Here is a 12,231-nt window from a genome sequence, read left to right on the forward strand (position 1 = left end):
TTAAATTTTTTTTTTTTTTTCTGACGTTAAATTGGAAGGTCTTTATTTAGGTTCAAAAATCAACCGTACAAGTGAAAACAGGAGGACCCTGGTGTGTCTGTATCAGTGACTGTCCTGAGGGTTAGGAAATCTTGACTGTTTTGATTATATAAATAAAAAAGATAACATTCCTTTTTTATTTTTTTTCCCACACCAAATATTTGCAAATAGTTTTTTTGGCTATTTCTTGATAGTCTTCTGATCTTGTTTTCAAAATATAATCAAATCTACCTATACTTCTTTGATTTCAAATTGAGGTTTAGATTAAAGATCCATTTTTTCCTTGAGAAACAGTTAATTTTAATGATTTCATTACAGTAATTCAGGTGACAGGTGAGGTGAGGGGTGGGAAACACTAACCATTTTACTCTGCAAATTTCGTTTTGAATCTTTCTGAACTCATGTGCTTGAACTTGACTGGTCTTTTTTTCTCCTCTTTCTCTACCTTCTTTACAAAAAGCTGTTTTGACACTCATTTTTCTTTGTATATTAATGCTACATACTATTTTTGTTTCTCTCACATAAAATTCACAGAGGGAAATATAGAACGATTCCTTTGTGAACTGTTAAAATGACTGATACTTTCACTAAATACAGGCTTCAAGCATTTATTAAGATTTCACTCCATTTTTATGGTCTCATTATTCTTGATTGTTTAGTAAATAGAAATTATTGTTAGATATGTTTGAATAGAATAAGTTATATTTCTTTTTAAAGAATGAATTGATGACTAAATGTTATTTTAATTTTGTTATTTAAATGTTTGGATGTTTTATACAATCATTTATGTAAGTATTTGGCAAATTTTACTACAAATTCACTTCTTAATTTATCAAGACTGTAATTCATGTTTTGACTGCTTAATCCCAAAGAATAGGCCATTTCCATAAGTTTATCAAACTACATTTATACATTTTCATTTAGGATTTTGTGGAATACCAACTGGTCTGCATCATCAGGATTGATTAAAGATCTGAATGTAAATATTTCTATTCCTTCAATAGCACATCTGCCTGCAGACTAACATGAAGACTGGAATGTCAGCCACTGTTAAAGATCTACCAGCTCAGTTATATCTACGTGAAGTCACGGAACTCTACATGAGCTTAATAGTTTAAATACCAAATTTAATAAACAGTTTTTAGTGATGACAAGCAGGTTATATAATTATGTTTTGTGTGTGTCTGCGTGGACAGAGAAGAGACTGAGAACTCGAGAGAGTGGGAGATCAACTCAACCGGATCGAATGAATTGAGAAGTAAAGTAAGTTGATAGTCACAACTAGACAGAGATTTACGGTTTGCAATGTTTTAATACAAAATTCTTTTTATATTTAAGTAACAACATTGCTAACAATAATACAAAACAATTATTTTGAGGTTGACTTTGATTTTCTTTGAGATAATTTGACATATAATGGTGCTCACAGAGTATAACATATTAAACCACATTAATCATTCATATCATAGAATATGAGGGATCTAATTGGAATCATATATATAATCATTCTTTAACTCTTTGTATTGAAATAATGCTTCTATCTTTTATTCTCTTCTTATTCATTCTGTGTTATAAGATTGGCTTTTCAAAATATATTTTTATTTTTTATAAATGTTATTTTCTTTTTAACCATTAATTTATTATGTTAATATATTGATTATAATGTTTATACATTTTAAAGTATTCTAGTGGAGCTGGATTCCAATTATAAGTAAAAATAATGGTCAGTAGATGGATATATTTGCCTGGTTTCTATAATTTAGCCAGCCAGATTACCTACAGTATAATTTGTGATGTATATTCACTATGGACTGTGGAAGAATATATACAGAAATAATTGAAGCTGCAATATGCTGCCCTTTAGTCTTAATTGCCTTTTATATTATATTACTTTCTTCATTTTTCCTCTTTTATTGAGCTAAATGTTTTCATTGTTGGTAAAAAATGAACAATCATAAAATATTATGCTTTCCATATTTTCTAGATTTATTTTGTTTTAGGATATTGAATTTCCCAAGGAAGGTACTTTTCCCTTCCCATAACAAAAGCCTGTCAAGCTGTAATTGTGTCTATTTGAAGAAGACGTTGAAATGATCACCCACCCTTCTGTTATTTCAGGATTAGATCCCTGTGATCCTCCGCTCCTTTCTGGCCCAAGAGGAACCCGCATACACTGCAGCTGGTGCAGGATGTTGCTGCCAGATTCTTCTCGCAGAAGACATCGGTCTAAATATATTTTCACACTCTTTGGGAGTTTTGTCCAAATTACACGTTAAACAATATATTGATTAAAAATGGCCCCTTTTCCTTGAAAGTTTTAGTGACGTTAGCTCACTGTTAGCAAGTCTTTTTTTTTTAATACTCTTAAACTTTCTACTAATTTCAAGGTTAGCTTATACTCATCTCATAGTAAAGCCTTGTAAAATTGTTCTGCACCTTAATTTATAGAATTTATTTGATAAATGTATGTTTTGGTATTCCAAATATATATATATATATATATATATATATATATATATATATATGTATGTATTTCTCAACAAAGTTATATCTTAACCTTTTTTAATATTAAAAGTAATTTTATGTTTATTTATTTATATTTTATTGAATTTATTGGGGCGATATTGGTTAATAAAATTATATAAGATGCAGGTGTACAATTTTATAATCATCATCTGTATATTGTATTATGTGTTGTTCACCACTGCAAGTCAAGTCTCCTTCCATCACCAGAAAAATATTTTAAAATCCTGTTTCAAGGTTATCACTCTTACATTCACATTATTTTCTGAGTTGTCAAAAGGTCTGTTACATAAAACTGTGGCTATAATACTATTATACATTGTTATATATATTCCACATTTAAGCGGTCAGTTTCATGGCCAAAAATAAATAAATAAATAAAGAACAGATTCAATTATTGATTTTTATTTGTAAACTGATTTATTCCTGTTAGCAGAACATGCTTCAGGGAAACTCAATATCACAGTATTACTCCAGAAAAAAATTTTTTTTTTTCTTTTCTTAATCTTAGAGGTTAGGTTTACAAGGCTATGTAGGACAGTATTGGGCCTTCATTCATATCATTTATATTTCAGAAACAGAGAGGAAGTTTACACCATTGCAACACAAAGGCATTTGTTCTGTGTGCTGTATAAGTGCTATACACGTAATACAACACAATGGTGGGGCAAGATGAGGGTCAATAAAAAGTATATGAAGAATTTGGGTGGTTTTCAGATGAGAAATTCTGATAGGGCAGAACGATCAAGATAAGGTAATTTAGAACGAGGAAACAATGAGATGGGTTAAGGCACAGAGGAAGAAATGTCTAAGAAATATGAAGTCACATAGCTTGATTGGAATTTATGTTTGGGGAAGGGAAATAGTGAGAGGGAAGGAAAAAATCGATTTGGGGAGAAAAATAATAAAAGCCCTAAACACTTGATCAAGGAAATACAGAGAAAGTTTGGGACTAGGTTGGTGGTGTGATTATTATGAGGCTCTACAAGAGTAAAGTAATGGTGCCGTAGAGGATACTACCGTGGCTTTACAAATGACTAACGATGAAGGCATGTGTGAGGGCTGAGAATAAAAATAAACAGCAATAGTCCAGCCTGTGTGGCTCAGTGGTTGAGTGTCCACCCATGCATCAAGAGGTCATCGGTTCAATTTTTGGTCAGTGCACATGCCCAGGTTGTGGGCCTGATCCTCAGTGGGGAGCATGCAAGGGGCGGCCAATTGATGTCTCTCTCTCTCTCTCTTCCTCTCCCTTCCTCTCTCTCTCAAATCAATAAAGGAAAAATAAAAATGAATATAAAAATAAATAAATATACACCAATAGCCACTATGTGCAGAGGTGCATATACTTTGAGAGATCCTAATAAACATATTAAGGGCTTTACACGAGTTTTGCTTTATAATTATTATTAGAAATGATCGTCACATCCATTTTATCACATGAAAACTGTAGCATGAGAAAACTTTAATGAGGTAGCCATTTTTATTTTCCTTGTCAGTTATCAGAACCAAGAGTCATATTATGTCTCTCGAACTTCTAAATCCAGACGATGTCTATAAAATCATTCTCTGTCTAAACGGTAAAAGATATATAGTAGATTCCTATACTTACTCTAGAAAACTATTATTCTGACTTTAAAAAATATCATTGTTGTTTTAATAGAATGTGCTTTGTGCTGTTATTTTTAAGTCCTCTGGGGGAAAATCCAGGGTTGTGAAGAACACATGATCTTAAGGCCTGGGTACTCTCCAAGATGTTCAAAACTGGTTATCAATTCTTTTTTATGAAATAAGTGCTTGTGTCATGTCATTCTTTGTCCAATTATTTTTTAATGTATTTTAAAATATATTATAAATATATTCTATACCCTCCATCATAGAATATCACTTTATAAAAAAAATTCATCCATCCACATCTATTTAAAACGTTTATGTTAAAATTAGCTCTTTTAGAACCCAAACCTCTAGTTAAATTCAGCACATAAAATGTATATGTATTTTTACCTACCCTTTGCATAGCAGCTGCAAATGTGTCCTGGGTTGGGGTTAATGGCTCTACATGATTTATAGACCGAAGCTTGAGGACATGTGGCAGTGTAAATCTTGTTAAGAGGACTAATGAGATATTGACCACCTCCTCCTCACGACACAGTGCCTCTGTTTGGTACTCTACACTGGTGATAATGCATAACAATCAGAGATTTTTATCCTTGACATGGTGGGAATATGCAAATCTTCACATGAAGAAAACTCTGTGAATAATGGCCAAATTACCCCAGGACTTACATAACAAAGGATGCAAGCTGCATTATTATTTGAAAATAGATTACATTTCAATAAACACAATTGTTTCTAATAAATTGTTAAAGCATTCAGTTACTTGAAAATATCAACTAGAATGAAAAAATGACTAAAATATAAAAAATCATTCTCAGTGACTTAATAACTTGTTGGTTAATGTTTACCCATTTTACAGCTCTTCAGTTTTTGGTAAAGAGTAAATTTCATCTCATGGGAAATTATTCCTATGTATTTATATTATAGTGTAATTAAAGGTATTTTTTAAATAAGAAATTTTGTGATATCAGAATATTTTTACTGTTCATATTCTTGTAACAATTTAAAAAAACAATTTACTCAAGTATGAATCAGTTTTACTACTTGTTTAATGATCTACCTTAACCCTTTATTTAATCCAATTTCTTTTTTAAAAAGTAGGTACTTTTAGAACTAAGGACCTCTCATAAGTTGCCATTCATATTATTTTCATCCTAATCAAGACTTTGCTTAAATTTAAAATTTTTCTTTATTAAAATACAAATGTGTATATTTGTTGTAATAACTTAAATAATATAGGACCATGAGAAGCAGGTATATGTTATTGTTTTACATAAAATTATTACTATCCAAACTGAGCAATAATTCTAGAACACCCTCATATAAACACAATTTGTACAGTTGCTCCTTCTGAAATTTTACTATTCTTACCTAAGTTATCTATAAAACATCCAGCTTTATAAATCCAGCTAGTGTAGAAGCCATTTTCTGAAAATTCACTTAACTGTGTGTGTGTGTTAATAAAAGAGGGGGAGTAATAGTGAAACTAACCACGTTGGGATTTTATGACCAGAATTTACTTTTTCTCTTTTTGTTTTGTTAAAACAAACAAACAAACAAAAAACCTCACAAAAACAAACAAACAAAAACACCAGTTTTAGTAACAAGGAAATAAAATTGCAAGAGAAATAGTTAACATACCTGAGAGAATATCCAAGTATCTCATACTTATTAATGTGTAAATAAAGTGTTAATGAAGCTTATCTATTATTAAAGGCAGACCCTAGGATGTCCACTTAGCAGCACTTTGTTAGCAGGTGTTTGGAATGATGAATATAATAGCAATGATCCTGTGTTGCCTCAAAAACTTTGTAATTCAATTTACATTTTAAATTTAGACAGATTTACCCAAGTTTGAATTTGGAATTTTTAGCCTACTGTAAGGATGGGGCCAAAGAGACAATTTTTATTACAAATATAATTGTCAGTCGTTGAAAATGTATTAAAGCAATAAAACTGTAGAGTAGTGTGAAATTGCTTCTTAATATTTTTGCATAGATAATTATACTGAATAAAAATTAAAGAGACTGTAGGTTAAACAGTAATTACACAGTTATAGTGGTTCAAAGTAAATTATAACGGTTTACACTGTGTCCTGCGTAAGGCAACACAGTGGATAAAACACTACAACATTTCTGTGCTGTAAGAAATGTACGTCGTCCTTTGGCTTTTCCTCTCTAACAATCTTACATTTTCATACATTTCATTATGGAGCCATTTTAGAGCAGCTGAAGAGCTGGAGAGTAGAAGCCAAGTACTTATGATCAAAGCTGTTCTCTAGTCCCAGGATAGAAAAGAGAAGACTAGAGAAACTAATATTTTCCCGTTTTAAAACAATGTTGAGAATAGAAGTGAAAAGGAGAACATTAGAATAAAAATATGATACCATTGTAATTAGCTAGTTATTAATAACAGGAAAGGAGCAAAGGGAAGGCCAGACATTATAGGCATGTCATTTGGGCAGCTTCACCAGGAAGCTGCAACTTTACACTCTCCAGGGGGCCCCAGACTATTCCCTGAAAAACAATGGGGGAAAGGATACAACAAAGGGAAGACAGCCTCATGCCCGGCAAGGCTGGGTTGACATAGAGAAGGTACTTGCCTGTCACTCACGCCTGAAAACAGAAATCATTGGCCAGAATGGACATGGTCACTGCAACCACAGGAACATTTGGGAATACATAATCTCCTAAACAAAGGAGACGGTTGCTCTCTTGTTGCTCTTGTGCTCTTGGCTTCCTTGTATTTGTCCATGTTTTCTTCATAGCCATGTGGACCTATGGACCCCATGTGCAGTGGACTGATGCACTGTAGTAGGGAAACACAAATTAAACAAGCCCAATGCTAGATTGGACTGTGCAGAAATCCTGGACACTGGCTCGGATTTTAGCTCTATTGAAGAAGCCCCAGCTACACTTCTATGACTAGACTAAGGAAAATGGGACTTTGGAAACCCAGGAGCGTATTTCCATGGCAATAAATCTTTCTACCATATCTCATCCCCCCAGGAAAGTCTCAGAAAATTCCTTTCCTTGAGATAGCACAAGAAATTTACCCCACCTAGCAAACGGGGAAGACGAGGCCCTCTCCCTTCGATTAACAAAAGCATTTTTTCTTTTCTTCCTGCCTAGAAACTTTGGCCCCGGGGGATACACACCTAATTGCCACTGCCCAAATATCATCTCAGTCATTTCCCTAAAATTCTTTCCAAACTAACTGTTTCCCATTATCCTCGCCGGCTTCTTATGGCTTGAACAAGACGACTTTCACTTTTCACTCAGCTTGAACCAACAGTCGATGGGCTTCTTCCTCACTCTAGGTTCCTGACTTCTCTTTTCTTAGAGGATTCTCTTTAGAAAACTTATACTTGTGAATTCTTTTTCTGTCCCTTTGAGATATATGTTAAGTCTTGTTAAAAAGCCTCCTGCCAGTGAGGAGCCTAAGCCTCATGGTAGCCAATTAGCTAACACAGATGGCCTAATCACGGAGACAAGAAACACATATCCGCAAACTGAGGAAGTAGCATGCTCCATACACCCCTCTGATCAGTTGCCTCCAGTGTTTTTCCACTAGTTCATACCAACCCTTAAAATTTTTCCTTTTTCTTTCAGGAGAGTTGAGTTGAGATTATTTTTAGCCTATCTCCCTCATTGTAATACTTTTGAAAACAGCCTTATTTGTCAAGTGCTTTTTTTTACAGTGATACTGTTAATAGTACTAACCTTACATCATTTATTTGCTTATTTTCTGAATCTTCCACTTAAATGTAACCATTGCAGGTGAGGCAAATTTTTACTTCGAACCCATCACAGGTTTTTAGCTGGGGCTTTTTGATAAAAATCAAATTAACAAGAGAAACAATTTTTTTTACACATGCAGTGGACATTATGGGGGAAAAACCTCAATGAAACATAACTCAAACCCCGCCCATGTGGCTCAATGGTTGAGTGTGCACCCATGCATCCAAAGGTCGCAGGTTCGTTTCCCAGTCAGGGCATGTGCCCAGGTTGTGGGCTAGATCCCCAGTGGGGGGCATGCAGGAGGCGGCCAATCATTGTTCTCGCTCATTGATGTTTTTCTCTCTTTCTCTAATATTAATAAAGAAAAAAAAAAAGACCAAAAAAAAAAAAAATCTAACTCAAAGTGGTGGCTTGGAACTCTGACCCAAGTGACACCTTCAACAACAAAAAAATACATTTGTAGAGAAACGAAAGGAGAAGAAAAAGCAGTTCAGGCTTCCCAGAAAGGCAAACAATGGGGAAAAAAATGTAATGGAGGAAACAAATATAGTAAGATTTATTTGCCGATTCCTGAGGTGCCATCTCCGGGGTGATAGAAATCTGCCTCCAGTGACAGAATTTTTTTCTGGCCCTTAGGCTAGAGAAAACTGTCCCTGCATTAGCAATTTTTTAATTGCCTTCAGCTCAAAGTAATTTTTATGTCAAAGACACATATTTACAGGTGATAAATTCTGGTTCCCTTCAACACATGATGGTGGGACTTTATTTCTGGCTCACCATGGTATTTTTACTTTCAACTACCCTTAGCACTAAATAGACATTAAAAATAAATACCTATTGAATGAATAGTGTGATAAAAGTTTAGCTCATTATTATATATTCTATTTCTTAGCCATAATTCATGTATAATAAATATATATTAAATACACTTTGTTAACAGATATTTATTAACATTGTGATTAAAAGACAAAGGATACTATGTGCAAAGGCATTTAGGTATTAACAGCATACTAACTATGGGGTAATATAGCAACCAGTTTACTGTAGTCAAAATATGTAATGAAAACAGAAAAGTAAAAATGATTTATGCTGACTAGACCAAATTAAAAGGACTCTATAACATTTTTTATGTTTTTATTGATTTGATTTGATTTTTTAAATTAATTAATTTGTTTTTGTTACAGATGTTTTTCCTTTTCTCCCCACTGATTCCCCCATCCCCCACCCTCCCAACCCTGTCCCCAGCTTTGTTGTCCATGTCCATTGTTCATGCATACATGCATATAAGTTCTGTGGTTTAAACATTTTGAAATACATAATTGCAGTTTTCATCCTCTAAGTTATAGGCAGGTAATAAAGAGTGCGTAATCATAGTGGAAATCTCTGTTCAGTCATACACATGCATATATGGGCCTGACTTTTGCATGACCCTAAGCCCATTCAAGTCTTAATCTAATTTCAAACCTTTTTAAAAAGTGAGCCCAATCTGATGCCCACTAAAATATCACACTGAGGTAATAATGAACAAGATGGATTTCTAGTTCCCCTCTATAAGCAACCAATAAGTGCCTTTCCGACTCTTATCCATATTAGAATGTATTTCCACCTTGTTCTTTATGACACTTATACTTTGGAGTTGAGGAGACTCTCTGAACTCTCTTCTGAGAATCAAGACTCTTCCTTGACTGGTATATTAAATTCAACCCACAAATGAATTATTATTGTAGTTTTTTGCTTTCCCTTTCACAGGAAAGTGGTTAGGTGTGTTAAAGGCTCAGTGAAATGAAGCTTTCAGGATGGGTATATAACACTATGGGGAAAAGAAATTAAGACACATTTTTGTTTTAGAAGAGTATTAATTTTAAAAAAGTTCTTGAGAAGTAGCAATGTTATAGCCAATTGAAAGAAATATGATATTTCTATGTGTATAATCCTCAGCAAATACTTCATGTGATTTATTAACCTTTTCCCATTCTCTCAAAACACAAATTCAAATTATGAAAATGTATTTATATGGAATTGAGAGTCAGTTAGTATATATTTTTCTTTTGGAAAAAAAAAAGCTTTATGGGAAGTGCAAAATCTTGAATTCAAGCAGATATATAAAACTGTAATATAACATTTATGCTATAATTGTGAAATTTCCTAGAAGATACTCAAAATAGAAAGTGATCACATCTTTAATATTTATAATGAGCCAAATGCATTTTACAAGGAATACTTAAATTTTGTTAAAATGCATAATTTTACCACTTGTTAAGAATAGTTTTAGTAATTCAAAATATGCTGTATTAAGTAAACTGTGTTCAAGAAAAATATGTAAAAGAATGATCACAATATCACATTGACATTTTAAATCAGTTCTCATTATTGGTTTCCTTACATAAGCTTTGTTGTTAGTTTTGCCATTGATTATTTTTTAAAAGAAGATTTTATACCACCCTCTGGTGATTCTAGAATAGATAGCAATCCACAATGTGCAATAAACACCAAAATATCTGTCCTAGGGTTCTCTATCACCTTATTTCTTAAGGATTTCACCTCTTGCTCACTCAACATCAGCTATACTGCCCTCTTGCCAGTCCTTAAACACACAAAACATGCTCCTACCTTTTCAGTTTCTTAGTATCTATCTTGAAAGCTAGTCATTCTATTCATTCCTCTTTATCCCATCTAATCTCAAATGTCACCTCTTCTGAATGGCCTTCAGTGAGTTTCTTTCTTTCTTTTTTTAACCATAAAGAGAACCCCTACCAATTTGGATTCTCAGAGTTTGCTTTATTTATTTTTATAGTTCTTATTTTGTTAGAGAATTACATGGATTGCCTTTCTCCACTGCTAGTGAGGGTGGACTTTTTGGGGTGCCACTGGAATGAACATTTCTGGAGGCCCCCATGAGATGGTGAGCTGTGGTAAAAAGCCTTTATTTGTGTAAAGTTACATCCTTCTGTTTGCAAAGTCCCGTTTCCTTTAGTGTAGTCCTAGAAGAGGGATGGCTGGGATTCAGCAGGGCTAAGAGCAAAGCCTGTGTCCAAAGTTTCTGTTCCATAATGGAGTTGAGTTTGGCACAGTATTACACTAATTCCAGTCTATTAGTCCATTGTGTGTGGAGTCCACATGTCTGTGAGCCATGTGACTGAATGTGCCTCCTGCAATAGGAGAGCCAAGAGAGTGGGAAAGGAAGAGAGCAAGAAAGCCAAGGGAACTCATTTGTTCAGGAGCTAAATATTAATTTTTTCTGAGCTTGCAGTGGCCATACTACAAGCCAATTACTCATTCCCAGGTATGGCTGACAGGTAAGCATTTTCCCACATCACCCAGACCTTCCTGAGCAGGCATCGATTGTTCAGTCCTTCCCTCAGCGGTCTATGGAGAATAGACCTGAAGAGTATTAAACTGTAGTTTTTTGGCAAAATTGTAGAAATAACATACTTACATTATCTAGCATTTCCTTTTCTCCTTTCCAGTTAATTAATAATTAATGCTATTAATACCATCACCCTTGGTGTATATTTTTTGTCATTTGCTTTTCTTCAATTAGCTTGAAGTTATAGGAGAGTTCTGGCCTTGTTTAATTTATTTCTTCGTCTTTTGTAGCTATAATAATGCTGGCACATAATTATTATACAATATATTTTTAATTAAGAAATAATGGATGAACAAATCATCAAGTTCCAATTGTTTAGCTTTTACTAGTGTAAGGACATAATACTAATACTTTTATCTCACTTAATCTTCATAGAAATAATCTAGTGTATGTACTATTATTCCACTTTTATAGATAAGATAATTGATTTAAAGAAATAAAAGAAACCAACACAGACTACACAGTTTTTATGTGCTATTTAGCAAGGAGAGACCAATTTAGGCTATAAAGTCTATGAGTACAGATTAAGACATATAGAATGAGTTATTAGTGGGAAATGTAGTTGGAGATGTCTAGTAGGGGGATTATATAACTAACTATCTGAAGGTTAGGAAAGAGTACGAGTATGGGGGATGTTAAGGCAAGAAAGGGGGAAAAGGGAAAGAAGAGAAAGTTTTATCTCACCCACTAAACAAAGAAATTAGCTGCTTTAAGACTTGCCAAACAAGATGACCAGGTGTATGTACAAACATTCCAAGATAAGCCACAACAATGTAGAAAGGGACTTTGAAACTTAGTCTTTTGTCCAAAATATCCAACAGGAAAACTTTGAAACCTATAGGGAGAAGGGTATAAAACCCCTTCAACCCTTATCAGGTGCACACTCAGACTAGCTGAGTTGCCTGCTTGTGCTTTATGCCAAGTATATTCTTTTTTCTTTTTTAATCC

This window comes from Molossus molossus, unplaced genomic scaffold (genome assembly GCF_014108415.1).
Source record: "Molossus molossus isolate mMolMol1 unplaced genomic scaffold, mMolMol1.p scaffold_m16_p_9, whole genome shotgun sequence".
Taxonomy (NCBI): Eukaryota; Metazoa; Chordata; class Mammalia; order Chiroptera; family Molossidae; genus Molossus; species Molossus molossus.